The sequence below is a fragment of the Pongo pygmaeus genome, chromosome 5, assembly GCF_028885625.2.
Source record: "Pongo pygmaeus isolate AG05252 chromosome 5, NHGRI_mPonPyg2-v2.0_pri, whole genome shotgun sequence".
Lineage (NCBI taxonomy): Eukaryota > Metazoa > Chordata > Mammalia > Primates > Hominidae > Pongo > Pongo pygmaeus.
This window is the reverse complement of record NC_072378.2, coordinates 85,255,320-85,270,655: the sequence shown is the minus strand read 5'-3', so window position 1 is coordinate 85,270,655 and position 15,336 is coordinate 85,255,320. Positions and strand designations below refer to the sequence as shown.

At 36.7% G+C, this 15,336-nt stretch overlaps 1 pseudogene; it reads right to left on the bottom strand.

Moving 5' to 3' along the window:
• Window positions 1–396: 396 nt before the first annotated feature.
• LOC129039079 (heat shock protein HSP 90-beta-like) lies at window positions 397–1,919 on the bottom strand (annotated as a pseudogene).
• Between the last annotated feature and the right edge of the window lie 13,417 nt (window positions 1,920–15,336).

The window sequence follows — 15,336 nt, the reverse complement described above, 5'->3', positions numbered from 1 at the left end:
AACCCACAGCCAATATCATACCGAATGGGCAAAAACTGGAAGCATTCCCTTTGAAAATTGGCACAAGACAGGAATGACCTCTCTCACCACTCCTATTCAACATAGCGTTGGAAGTTCTGGCCAGGGCAATTACGCAGGAGAAGGAAATAAAGGGTATTCAATTAGGAAAAGAGGAAATCAAATTGTCCCCATTTGCAGAAGACATGATTGTGTATCTAGAAAACCCCATTGTCTCACCCCAAAATCTCCTTAAGCTGATAAGCAACTTCAGCAATCTCAGGATACAAAATCAAAGTACAAAAATCATAAGCATTCTTATACACCAGTAACAGACAAACAGAGAGCCAAATCATGAGTGAACTCCCATTAACAATGGCTTCAAAGAGAATAAAAAACTTAGGAATCCAACTTACAAAACACAGAGAACTATTACGATAAAACACATACTTTTTTCCGAGACCAATTACCTGAAAGGTAAAGAAAAACCTTCATTATTTGCCATTAAGAGCAGCACAACACTCCAAGAAAAATCTTGTTTTAATAGAGAGAACCAAATTCTAGTTTTGTGTCAACATATACCTTTGAAATTGATGTTCAGTTTTAGGAAAACTTAGAAAACTTCTCTTCTAACTTTAGCCAATGTGATGACACCTAACATTTATTTTATAAGATTAACGTTCCACAAGCCTTCTACAGTCTTTTTTCTTTCTAGTTTTGGAACAGCCAGTCATTCTACTTTGGGACAAAAATTACCTTTTTTTCCCTTAACCAAAAATACATCTTACTTTCATCACCTAAGGAGTTATTTTAATTGCCATAGGTTAATTAGAAATTTTTCAATTTAGCTAACCTTTTGCAGCATTTTTTTTTTTTTGGAGTCTCACTCTGTTGCCCAAGCTGGAGTACAGTGGTATGATCTCGGCTCACTACAACCTCCACCTCCCAGGTTCAAGTGATTCTCCTGCCTCAGCCACCTGAGTAGCTGGGACTACAGGTGTTGGCCACCATGTCCAGCTAGTTTTCATATTTTTAGGAGACACGGTGTTTCACTATGTTGGCCAGGCTGGTATTGAACTCCTCACCTCAAGGGATCCACCTACCTCGACCTCCCAAAGTGCTGGGGTTACAGACATGAGCCACTGCATCCAGCCTTGGTTTTCTTTTTCTTATCCATACCACTGTCATCCTCTTCATCTGAAGCCACATCTTCAATCTTGGGCTTTTCTTCACCATCTTTTTCTTTTTCTTTCTCACCTTTCTCTTCCTCAACCTCATCATTAGTGATTTACTTCTCTTATTCCTTTTCCAAATAAAAGGTAATAGAATAGCCTATGAACTTCAAGTGCTTCTTTACTATTTCTTTGACCCATCTCTCTTGTAAGTACTCTGTCTGGTCTTCTTTAAGGCAGAGGATCACTTTGGTACCCCTACCAATGAGCTCAACATGGTCAGCATATACAGTAAAGGAATACCTGGCAGAAGATTCCCAGGCTTACTGTTCATCATCATTGTGCTTTATGATCACAACCACTCTATCAGTCACCAGATAGGCAGAATAAAAGTAAACACCAAACTATTTGCCTAATCATGAAGATGTCTGCACCAGCCTGAAGAGCCTCCATAAATGCTTTATGACAGAACTTGTTAATAGTTCCCAAATTATTTGTGAGATCAGCCTTGGTCATGCCAATGCCTCATCACTGGCGATTTCCTTCTCTTGTTCAAAGTCAGGCTGTTTTCATGAGGGTTGGGGGGATGTCCATGTTCAGCTGTTTAGCATTGTTCAACTTGAGAATTATGTCATACTCTCAGAAAATCTTGTCTAAGGTATCAGAAGCATTAGAGATCAACTTTCAAAGGAAAATCTTCTTACAGGAATAGAAGGTATTCTGCTCTGGGGAGTTTTCTGTTTTTTGCATAGGAATACCATAGCTTTACCAATGTACAGCTATTAAGGCCACAGTTTTAAATAAATAAATAAAACACACAATAAATTTCACAAAACTACAGTGAGGTCTTGTCAAGATAGCAGAGTCCAGTAGGTTCTTTGAGAAACAATTCCGTAGGTATTGGAAGACTCAGCTCCACCACAGATTTCTTAGATAAACTTAAATGAGCTATTTGCCTTTTCCATGCCTATTTTCCCATTTTTAATGGAAAAAAATAACTATACATTTTTCACTGTACAATATTAATCGTCCCCATCAGCCTGCTTTTCCCCTTTAAATGTTGGAGCCTTCACAGTCATCTTTGGAGAAAGGCACAGAACACAGACTATTCCTGTCATTCCATGTTCTTTTTCCTGAGCATTGTTCTTAATTAATCTTGGCAAAATAAACTTCTAAATTGACTGAGACTTGGCTTAGATACTTCTTGGTTTACAAACTCGTGACCACAAAGGGACTATGAGTAGAGGTGACCCTGACTTTTGACAAATCTCATATCAGTACTTGGTACCAGCTTGAGCTATCTTTATTGTTCAAATCAATAGGACAATTTGCTGAAGTCCAGGAGCACCTCCTCCAGAGAATCCCTGATCTCCCAAAATTTTGAGTCTAAAGTTCATTTTGTCATACAATTCCTTTTCTGGAGTTTTACTCACTTCCAACAAGGCAGGTGAGTTTTCTTGCTTCCATGAAGAGGGAAAGCAGGCAACTCTTATTTGGAGTTTCAGCTCACTTCTAACAGCGAAGACAAGTTTTAGTTTTTTCTTGCTTCTAGGATGGTAGAGAGTAGTCTTCAGCTTGAGCTCCATTCCTAGGTAAGTAGCTGAACTGGAGATTTGTCTTGGGAATTCTCCTTAATGACTAAAATTTACGATTAACAAACAGCTGGTCTTAATTTCTTCTTACCATTAGAAAGCCCAGTAATTGTATAAATTGTGCAATTGTTTGTTTTGCTTAACTTTTTTGTTTATTTTTTTGTTCCTGTTTTTGTTGTTGTTTTTGTTGTTTTGATATTTTTCCGCTTGGGTTTGATTAACTATACCTGACTTGGTCAAATCTGAAGGAAAGTTCCAAATTATGGGGAACAAGGCCTCAATGGTAGAGACATGGTTTCACTATGCTGCCCAGGCTGACTCAAACTCCTGGGCTCAAGCAATCCACCCACTTCAGCCTCTCAAAGTGCTGGGATTCTAGACAATTCCCAAAAAAGATATACGAATGGCCAACAAGCATATGGAAAAATGCTCAACATCACTAATTACCAGGAAAATGCAGATCAAAACCACAATGCAATACCATGTTATACTTGCAAGAATGGCCACAATCAAAAAATTAATAGATGTTGTCATGGATATGGTGAAAAGGGAACATTTTCACACTGCTGGCCAGAATGGAAACTGCTACAACCACTATGGAAAACAGCATGGAGATTCCTTAAAGAACTAAAAGTAGATCTATTATTTGTTCCAGCAATTCCACTATTGGGTATCTACCCAGAGGAAAAGAAGTCACTATATAAAAAGGACACTTGCACATGCATGTTTATAGCAGCACAATTCACAATTGCAAAAATATGAAACCAGTTCAAATGTCCATCAAGCAACAAGTCTGTAAAGAAAATGTGGTTGCATATGTATATATATATATATATATATATATATACACACATATATATGTATATATGTATACATATATACATATATACGTATATATGTATACACATGTATACATATATATACGTGTATATATATATATATAAAAAATATATACACACACACCATGGAATACTACTCAGCCATAAAAAAGAATGAAATAATGGCATTCACAGCAACCTGGATGGAATTGGAGGCCATTATTCTAAATGAAGTCATTCAGGAAAGGAAAATCAAACATCATATGTTCTCACTTATAAGTGGAAGCTAAGCTATGAGGATACAAATGCAAAGAATGACACAACGGACTTTGGAGACTCAGGTGAAAGGGTGGGACGGGGGTGATAAATAAAAGACTATACATTAAGTACAGTGTACACTGCTCAGGTGATGGGTGCACCAAAATCTCAGAAATCACCACTAAAGAACTTATCCATGTAACGAAAAACCACTTGTATCCCCAAAACTATTGAAATTTTAAAAAAAGAAAAAGAAAAAAAGCCTAATGGTTAAAAGCTTACAAGTTAATGGGTGCAGCACACCAACATGGCACGTGTATACATATGTAACAAACCTGCACATTGTGCACATGTATCCTAGAACTTAAAGTATAATAAAAATACACATAAAATAAAAATAAAATTTAAAAAGCTAATATCCAAGATGTATACACATATATGTATACATGTCATACATATATACATGTATATATAAATATATATATTTATAAATATATGTATACATATATAGACATATATGCATATATAAATATATATATATAAGAGCCCTCTATGCTTTCCTTCACTCCTAGAATCTTTTTTTCTGAGAAAGTTTTTTTTTTTCTTCTCCAGTCAATTGAATTCTGTTTTCTCCATTTACTTATGCCTGTCTCTCTTTCCTTTTGCCATTCTCTGCTACATGAGGTACCTAAAGTTTCTAACAGCCTAGGATTCCTTAAAGAAAACAGAGATGGTAACACATTCCTTTTTGAAAAGAAACCTCTGTTTTTCCTTATAGAACCCCAAGAGTATAAACAGACAAGTTGCTCTCAGATCTTAAACTTCTTGCTTTTGTACTCTGTTACCTGATTTCTTTTTTTTTTTTTTTTTTTGCAATGGAGTTTCACTTTATCGCCCAGTCTGGAGTACAATGGAGTGATCTCAGCTCACTGCAACTTCTGCCTCCCAGGTTCAAGTGATTATCCTACTTCAGACTCCCAAGTAGCTGGGATTACAGGCATGTGCCACCACACCTGGCTAATTTTTGTATTTTTAGTAGAGATGCGGTTTCACCATGTTAGCCAGGTTGGTCTCAAGCTCCTGACCTCAGGTGATCCATCTACCTTGGCCTCCCAAAGTACTGGGATTACAGGTGTGAGCCACCACACCAGGCCCTGATTTCTTTTATGAATGAAATAATTATTACAACAGGAGCTACTCTTGAGTGTTTAAGATAAGGGTGGGGTTTAGACAGTTAAAAAAGTCTTTGTAACAAAGTTCACTATAAAATCATTACATGACCTAATTCCATGTTATTGCTATCTTTTTGGATAATAAGGATTCAGTGTTAGCTCTGGCGAGAGCTCAGAGATGCATCTAAAAGATAGAGGCTAAAGGCTAAATTTAAAACTACCCATCTAAATACAATTGGTCTCCTTATGCAATCCTATGGTAGATTTCTATAATTTTATGATTGACTTGGCATCCATTTTTAATCACCACTGGCACACCAGACTCTCTCTCTCTATCTCTTTCTCTCTGTCTCTGTATCTTGAGAAGTAAATTTTGCTGTGATGTTCACCAAGGACTTATTCATTTAGTATACAAACTTAGGACTATCTAGATGACAATTGCCTAGGGTAATGAAAGAGGTTATCAAGAAATTGGAAAACTAAAATAGGAAAAAAAAGGAAGTCTTATAAGTCTATAAGATTGACTTCTATCTGCATGTCTAATGTGTATATGAATTTATGTGTCATGTATATAATATTTCACTACCAAAAATATATAAAAGAGTTCTGATTAATTGGCATAAAAAAACTTAAATAAACTCTGTATCAGAAAAATAGAAATTTTGAGCCCAAATGCTTTTTCAAGTTCATGTGACTTAAGTAAATTCTTAATAAATAAGCTGGTTTGGGCCAGGAGCAGTGGCTAATGCCTGCAATCCCAGCACTTTGGGAGGCTGAAGTGGGCAAGTCACCTCAGGTCAGGAGTTTGAGACCAGCCTGGCCAACATGGTGAAACCTTGTCTCTACTAAGAAATACAAAAACTAGCCAGGCGTGGTGGCACATGCCTGTAGTCCCAGCTGCTCAGGAGGCTGAGGCAGGAGAATCACTTGAACGTGGGAGGCAGAAGTTGCAGTGAACCAAGATCATGCCACTGCACCCCAGACTGGGTGGCAGAGGGAGACTCTGTTTCAAAAAATAAATAAATAAATAAATAAATAAATAAATAAATAAATAAGCTAGTTTGAAATTATTGGTAAAATAAAATTAGAAATGGCTTCAGAATAGTCAACATATGTTATTGTTTAGATTTACTGGTCAAGGAGTCTAATATTTATCTCTGCTAGACATTATAAGTGTCAGAATTTAGCATGAGGGTTATAAAGCTTGCAGCCCAAGAGAAAAATTATCTTTGTGTATTTTTAATAAATAAGAAATTTAATATTGTTGATTTACTAGAAACAACTAAATCCTGAGTTACTGACAAAAAAAAAATTCACTTAAAGTTCTTATTTAAGAAAAAGCCTGATATTCACCAGCTATTAAAATGGTTAACAGGGAAATAACTTCAAATGATGACTATCACAATTTTCATAAGTAATCTAGGTAAACTATTTTTAATTAATTAGATAAATGTAATGGAATAAATTCTTGTAAATAAACTTGCCGTATAAGTTAGAATCTAAAGTTATATTGAATTAAACAACTCACATTCATTAAATATCTACATCATTTTAACTTTTTAAAATTATAGGAAAACATTTTCTTTAAAAAAAGTGTTGCTGTTTAATGAAAAATTATTTTTGTCTAATTCAAAGGTTATTTAAAGCTTATTTATGAAAATGGGCAAAAGAAACTAGTAAATAAGGGTCATGTAAAGGAAGTTATAAATGTAGAGTTTTTTTGGTAAGAAAAGTTAAAAGGAAAATAATTTGATATGAAAAATAATCTTGTAAACTTTTGCCCTAAAATAAAATGACTGGTTATTTAAAAAAGAGGGACGTTTAGAATAAAACAGGCAAGTCCAAGCACGTTGTAAATGGTTTGTGTAAGTTGTAATAACGTTTGTAAAAAGAGAACTTGTGATTTAAAAAACTTGATCAAGTTGCTTATAATTAAAAGGAAATTATTTACAATATTTATATAAATTTATGCAAATAAATTTGTATGAATTATTTGTAATAGTCCTTCTAGAGATTGGACTTGGATATTAAAAATACACTAATACACTAAGAATTGGTTAGAACAACAAAATTTTCTTAAGGTATTAATTTACTCAATAAAATTAGAAGAGATTTTAATTCTGTACTTGTTTTTCTTTTTTGAGGCAGGGTTTCACTCAGTCACCCAGGCTGGAATTCAGTGGCACAATCAGCTCACAACAGCCTTGACCTCTGGGCTTATGTGATTCTCTCACCTCAGCCTCCTGAGTCGCTGGGACTACAGGCATGTGCCACCACACTCAGCCAATTTTTTGTATTTTTAGTAGAGAGGGCATTTGCCATGTTGCCCAGGCTGGTCTTGAACTCCTGGACTCAAGTGATCCACCCAACTTAGCCTCCCAAAGTGCTGGGATTACAGGCGTGAGCAGTTATGCCTGGCCTTAATTTTGTTTTTAATCCAAAAGTTCAACTTTTATTGTGCCTCACTGTTTTCAGCTTTATGTCCCCTTTCAGAAGGCCTGAAGTAATACCTCTGTCTTTCAACTTCTTCATCAGCTGTTGTAACCTTTTCCTCAGGTTTCAACTGCTGTTGTTGCCTGATGCTAAAAATGTTTTATATTAAAAGTCTAAAGAAAGTGTTTTCTTCCAATATAACATTCTGTGCTTTGGCTTTCAACTTTTCTATAAAACTGAAAAATTTCACTTATGACCCAGAGTACATTCTTCCTATGTCTAACTAATTCAAGTACTATTTTTATTAGTTTTGACTTCCAAGTTATCTAAATGGACTCCTCATAGGGAAAACCAATCATATTTCAGAAGGACTTTTTTGCCTTTTGGTAACTGATCTAACAAACAGATTTTATGTTTTATCAAAATAATTCCTGTGTAATTGTGATTATGTTTTGGTTTATGAAAATTGAAATTAAAATTTTTTAAAGTAAGGTTATTACATATATGTAACTTTTAAAGTCCTTGTGGTGATAAGTTACAGGGCTTTGACTCTTGGATCTAAAAACAGTACCAAGTTCTGCTGAATCTTAAACATTGACAGTAGTTAAAACCTCATCTTCTGACCCAGGAGAAGTTGACAGTCAAAATAAACTGTGTTCATGAGACACAGGGCCAGAAATTAAAACTATTCAGCCCCTCTAGGCCAGGGACTATCAGGGAAGAGGTGGACACAGGAGATTGTAAGGGCCAATTTTGAGTGATAAATTAGTTCAGAGTCTATCTATAAATTAAGTATTAATAGCAAAGGCACACTGATGCAAGACTAGTTTCTGAGCTCCTGCATCAGCTTAAAAAGGGTGTCTTGGAATATTAACCCATTTTTTAATTATAAAAGTTTATGAAAAGGTTTATGGCTGGGCACAGTGGCTCACATCTGTAATCCCAGCACTTTGGGAAGGCAACCAAGGTGGGAGGATCACTTGAGCCCACGAGTTCGAGACCAGTCTGGGCAACATGACAAAACCCCATCTCTACAAAAAAAAAAAAAAATTTACCTGGGTGTGGTGGCATATGCCTGTAGTCCCAGCTACCCAGGAGGCTGAGGCAGGGGTATTACTTTAGCCTGGGAGGATGAGGCTGCAGTGAGCCATGATCATGCCACTGCACTCCAATCTGGGCAATAGAGACTCTATCTCAAAATAAAATTTAAAAAAAAAAATTAAAAAATTAAAGGTTTATTAAAATTAAATCCTGGGGCCATGTGCAGTGGCTCATGCCTGTAATCCCAGCACTTTGAGAGGCCAAGGCAGGTGGATCACCTGAGGTCAGGAGTTCGAGACCAGCCTGGCCAATGTGGTGAAACCCCATCTACTAAAAATACAAAAATTAGCCAGGCGTGGTGGCAGCCACCTGTAATCCCAGCTACTCGGGAGGCTGAGGCAGGAGAATCACTTGAACCCAGGAGGCGGAGGTTGCAGTGAGCCGAGATTATGCCATTGCACTCCAGCCTGGGGTACAAGAGCGAGATTTCGTCTCAAAAAAAAAAAAATTAAATCCTATGATCAAGATGCTCACAATTTTATAGATTTGTTTATCAGGTTTGAGAGGCAGATTTAATTGGCCTCATGCTGTCTTAATCAGGGCTTATTATTTGGGAAATTAAGTCTCCTCTCTGAAGAATAAAAGTTTTTGCCTTTGTTAGATCTTTGAGTTTCCATTTTGGCTAACTAAATGATCACTTGAAATATCATTATAGTGATGTGGATTCTATTTTGTAATATCAAGTGTTTTAAACCTTTGACATTTGACAAACTTTCCAAAATCAAAATCAAAATAAGTTTGTTTTACCTGATTAACCCTTTTAGATATTAGATCCTCCAATGTCCAAAAGAGACATATTTGGCTGTTTGATATATTAAAATCAAGTAAGAAGCATTGCCAAATATAAAATGATATTTAGCTTTCTCTCAGTTATATTCATTTAAATATTTTATTAGTATGTTACAACATTATATAAAATTTGTATAATTCTGATATGTCTTAGTATATATTATCAGTAATAATTATAATTGTTATGTTAAATTGTTGTGTGCCACAGAGATGACCAGATTTCCTTGTCAATTATGTCTTTAACTGTGGCTGTCCTAAAACTTTTGTCATTCACAGACAATTGTTGTCTTGTTTCAGTCCTTTTCAAAAAGCAGTTTATAATCAGCCATGGGACTCCGATGGGTACTCTTAAATGCAGATCTCTGGTACTTTGAAAATTGTGCCATTAAAATAGAAAAGGACAAAACAAAAACAATTTCCAGAACTCTCACAGAAAGCTAATATATTCATAACAACTGCTGGCCCAATATTGGGGAAAACAAAAATAGCATGGACTAAATTAACAAAAGACCAAGAGAGTATTTTTATACTTTTTTTCTTAAAATGCTGCTGATCCTTTCTTTTTTGTTTTCTAAAGTCAATACAACTTTTTACTTTTGAGATATTTATAGCTTTTAGCAACTGGTTAAAGTATACTCTTGTGAGAAGAATCTGGATCATATTTCTTTCTCTCTACCTGATTTCTTTACAATTCAGAAGCCATTTGTGATTATTCTTAACTTATGGCAATATAGTTATTTGCATAAGTGCAATAAGAATCTGTTTGGTTTTGTTTTGTTTTGATTTTTTGTAACAGGACACAATTGGAGACTAGTTATTTTACCAAGGCTTTCACTGCAATGACATGTTTTCAAATATAAACAGACTGCTTTAAGGAATCAAAATTGATTTATAGAGTCAATAAAACACCCCTGGGAAAACTGGTCTCACACTTTGTCTACACAGTCCCTATATAGGGTTCCTAGCCTATAGCAAGTAAAGAATGTCACTTTCTGACAGGCCCAAGCACACTAAGTTATCTTGGGACCTTGAGAGAAGAGGAATTTACCCAACTCATACAGGTATTTTCAGGCACAAATAAATCTGTGGCTTGGCTCAAAGCTTTAAAAAATTTAATTTGAGATTTCTGTAAAGTTCCATCAAAGCCAATTTAAAAAGAGCCTATGTGACAAATAATTGTTCTTGCTACACCTTATGCAAATAATCAGGCCAAGTATAATAAGACTAAAACTTATACTGCAACAAATTGGTTCTACTGTAATTTTGTCTTAAAATAGGGATGGAGAGAGAAAAATCATGATTCAAACTATAGTATGACTTATTAGATTCTAGCCTTGAGTAATTTTTTTTTATTTTTATTATTATTTAGAATTGAGACCAAATTCTAAAGTTTTTCCTGGCTCTGAGACTCCAAAATAATGGGTTTTTTTTCTTTTTTCTTTTCCCTTTTTTTCCTCATCTCAAATTACTAAAAATTAAGCTATGCTTTTCTCAAAGCCTTGTAAACTGAAGCTGGACAATTTAAACTTCAGAAGAAAATAACAGCAACCTATTTTTACATATAAACCACTTTTATGCCTGCCTATTGATGTATGAACTTCCGAGTAATATGGCCTACATCACTTTTCCAGGATTGTTCTTCCTTTTTTTGTTTGTTTACAGTTGTCTTTCTCTCTTTCTGCCCCTATTTTTTTCTTCATAAGACATGAGGCTTCATAACCTGCTAAAAATTAGCTTTCCTAACAGTGTGGGACCTATTTGTCTGGGAATAAACTGTCCTAGCCACAAGAGATCAGACAAAACCCAAGACCAGAAACTCATTTTCTTCTAAAATACTGCCTCTGGAAGATTTCTAAAAAGAAGAGGAGGAAGAAATATAAACGGAAAATAAAAACTTGGGATTCCAATTTTCTATGCCAAAAGGAAAAAAATGATCTGAAAGCTGAGTCATGCCAGAAGCTGCCTTTCCTTTTGTTCTTAAGCAGATATCTACAGGTAAAAGGTTTTAAAATTTTTCCACAGGTAGCTATTCTATGTTTACTTTATGTAAAGTGCCTGAGCATGAGATGAAAACTTGACTATTCCCCTACCTACTCCTTTTCTCTTGCAACAGGTGGATTCAGTAATGTGATCATACCTTCCATTTTTACCCACCAACCTGTTTTACCCTTTTAAATACTAAAGCCCTCAAAATCATCTTTGGAGAAAGGCACAGGCCACAGACTGTTTCTCTCATTTCATGTGTTTTCTCCCAGTCATTGTCCTTATCCTTGGCAAAATAAATGTCTAAATTCATTGAGACCTGTCTCAGATACTTTTTGGGTTACATTGTAAAAGTGTTAATCTTTTTAAAAATTTTCCTGAAATACCTGAGTAAAATGAAGTGATATTAAAATAATTGTTTAGTTGTAACTTCCCAATGTATATTGTGTCAACAGGTAGATTATTATAGACTTCTCTTTCCTTCCACACATCTATAAACATCAAGCCACAGCCCTTTTCATGGAGCTGGAAGATTTTAGTGAGACACAGTTTAGCATTGTACCTCCAGCTCTGTTCACTCTTCTTTCTGGACTTTACCCCATCTGGCCATGCTTTTTTCTTCCAGATGTTCATTTCAGCTTTCATCTCACCACTTACTTTGTACTGCACATGTTATCCCTTGCTTTTCCAAATCTGCTGCCACTGAAAAGAATTGTTCCAAACCTGGCCGGGGACAGAACTTTTTGCGTGATGTAATTGACAACTTATTTCTGGGAAGAAATGACAATGCCTGATAAAATGATCAAGCAATTTTCCGATAAAGTTTAATGAAATTAATACTTATTCTAGGAAAGTCAGGTTAGGTAAGAGTGGATATGAATACAAACAGGAAGTTATTGGTGAAGAGCAGTTCTATGATGACATAAAGCAGCAGCCAAAATACAGTGGGTTGAGAAACTCAAAATAAGTAAGGAATTGGAGACCATGAAGGTAGGTTTCTGTTTCAAGAATCCTGGTTGGGAAAGGCAGGAGAAAGGGAAGGGATAGCCATTTTATAAGGATGATGAACACTTGATCATGTTTATATGTAGAAGGAATGGAGAGTTGTAACTATCTGTTAGATAAAAGCTTTTGCCTCTCATTACATGTAAGATGGCATGTTCTGATTTGGTTTCACTTCTTTAGGTAAGCAATATAAATTTAGGAATGGAGAAAAGCTTATTTTCATTACCTAATATTAGAGAGTATAGTATATAGCAAGATCTCCTATATTCATTTACCCAGTAGACTAAACTATGGATCTTGATAAAAATTAAGATTTCAGGACTTTGTACCAGACCCACTAACCCAGAATGTCTAAGAAAGAGGCCTAGAAATCTGCATAACATGTACCTTATGCGCAAACAAAGTTGGGAAAAAAATGTTGCACTGATGAAAAGCACAGGCTCTGTAATCAGAAAAATCTCGGTTGAAAATCTTCTCCATCACTATATGGCCTTGTATAAATTATTCTGTCCCCTCAGTGGTTGTTGAATGAACAAGATGATATAATAAAAGTAAAGTGCTGTCAAATAAATTTTATATGAGGCCATTGGTTTGGACTAAGCTCCTACACGACGCCCAACAAACCAAACCAAACCAAACCAAAATGGGGCTACTTATGCTTAAGTTTCATGCCACCAAGCTACTAAGAGTTTTATATGACCTTCCAAGACATCGAGAGAGAGATAATAGCCCAATCCCCAAGCAGGACTGTTTTAGCCAGCATGATAAGGAACTCCCCTTTGCTTTAACCTTTACAAGAAAAGTAACTTTGAAATGACCAATCACTTTTTGTTTTCTGTTTCTGCTTTCTTCAATTTATTTCTACCTATAAAACCAGCCTCTTCTGCTCAGTTCATCGGAACTCTCATCCTATTTTACAGAATAAAATATTGCCCAATTCTAGAATTACAGATAAAACCCAAGAAAGATATTTGAGTTTGTTGCAGTTTTGTCTTTTGACAGTCCTGGTAGCCATAAAAAGGGACCTTAAGAAGATAGTTGGCAACTCACAAGACCTCTTGAGAGATGCAGGAAAGACACTGTTTACCCCTTTTGAGGTGCCCTGTCTTCCTCACGGAGTCCTTAGCGCTGTAAGTTCCTGTAAGGTTGGACTCTGCTTTTTGGATTCAGCTGCCTGATATTATTGGCTTTTGAATCCAGGGTTAGTTTGTCCTGTAAGAGAGCATTTGACCTTGGGGTAACAAGTATTAGTTTGTGCTCTAAGAGGGAACTTGACTATTGGATTTCTGGTGGCCAATGAGATACCAGCCCAGGCTGGTCTCAAACTCCTGGACTCAAGTGATCCACCCTTCTCAACCTCCCAATGTTCTAGGATTACAGGCATGAGCCACTACCACTGGCCTCAGTTTTTCTTTTTTTGTTTGTTTTGTTTTGTTTTGTTTTGAGACGGAGTCTCGCTCTGTTGCCCAGGCTGGAGTGCAGTGGCGCAATCTCGGCTCACTGCAAGCTCCGCCTCCCGGGTTCACGCCATTCTCCTGCTTCAGCCTCTGGAGTAGCTGGGACTACAGGCACCCGCCACCACACCCGGCTAATTTTTTGTATTTTTAGTAGAGACGGGGTTTCACCATGTTAGCCAGGATGGTCTCAATCTCCTGACCTCGTGATCCGCCCGCCTAGGCCCCCAAAAGTGCTGGGATTACAGGCATGAGCCACTGCACCCGGCCCAGTTTTTCTTATCAATTAGTCACTTAAGCCTTTCATTTGTGTTTTGTAGTCTTTTGAAAGAGACAATAAAAACATTTTTGAAATATTTTAGAAGCTTCTGCACAATAATGGGCATCTGTGGGTGGAGCCCTCGTTTTATTTTAGGTTTTTTTTTTTTTAGGGAGAGGGTCTTACTCTGTTACCCAGGCTGGAGTGCAGTGGCATGATCATAGCTCACTGTAATCTTGAACTCCTGGGCTCAAGTGATCCTTCTGCCTCAGCCTCCCAAGTAGAGAGAATTTTTTGTAGAGAAGGGGTCTTGCTATGTTGCCCAGTCTGGTCTTAAACTCCTGGCCTCAAGTGATCCTCTTGCTTTGGCCTCCAAAAGCATTGAAATTAGAGGTGTGAACTACCATGCCCAGCCAGGAGCCTCCATTTTTAAATGTACATCTTAAAGTGTAGTGTTGTTAAATGGCCATCATCATTCTAAATTATATTTAGTAAGATTTCACCATTTTTGTAAGTGTATGTAGCTTCTGGGAGCTAATATTTGTACATGCAAAAGACAGGCATAGACAGAGTACTTAGTTTAGAAATTAATGATTCATTTTTTTACATTGAATCTTTGATCTCTCAGAGCTGAAATAAAAGCCTAAGAAGGAAATGCCATAGGGTTGGGTTGTATAGTGCTTTCACAGTGTACCTTGCTACACAGACATTTTCTCTAGACTGGGGGCTTAATGTCAACTAGCCCATTCTGTGAACAGCTTATCCTTTCACAGAAGCCTTATTATTTTTTTTTTCAGTGGCAACACTCTGGAAGCTCTTAACTGCCTTACCAGTGCCCACTAGACAAGCCTTGGCTTTGGCTCTAACATCCCCTTGAACAACTTAGCCAATGGCTTTACAGTTTCTGTCTGACTCAGTCAGACATCTGAGGCCTCTCTTACCTAAATGCCCAGGAAGGAGAAATGAAGAGGATAGAACCCAAATACCTGTGATTCTGAAAGCTCACAGTTCATCCCTTGCAGTAATAACCACTTACTGCCACTGCTATCATTTTAAAAACTGTAGCTCTTGACTGGGTAAGGTGGCTCAAGCCTGTAATCACAGCACTTTCAGAGGCTGAGGCAGGCAGATGGCTTGAGCCCGGGAGTTCGAGATCAGTTTAGGCAACATGATGAAACCCCGTTTCTACAAAAAATACAAAAATTGGCCAAGTGTGATGGCTTACCCCTGTAGTCACAGCTACTCAGGAGGCTGAGGTTGGAGAATCCCTTGAGCCTAGGAAGCAGAGGTTGCAATGAGCCCA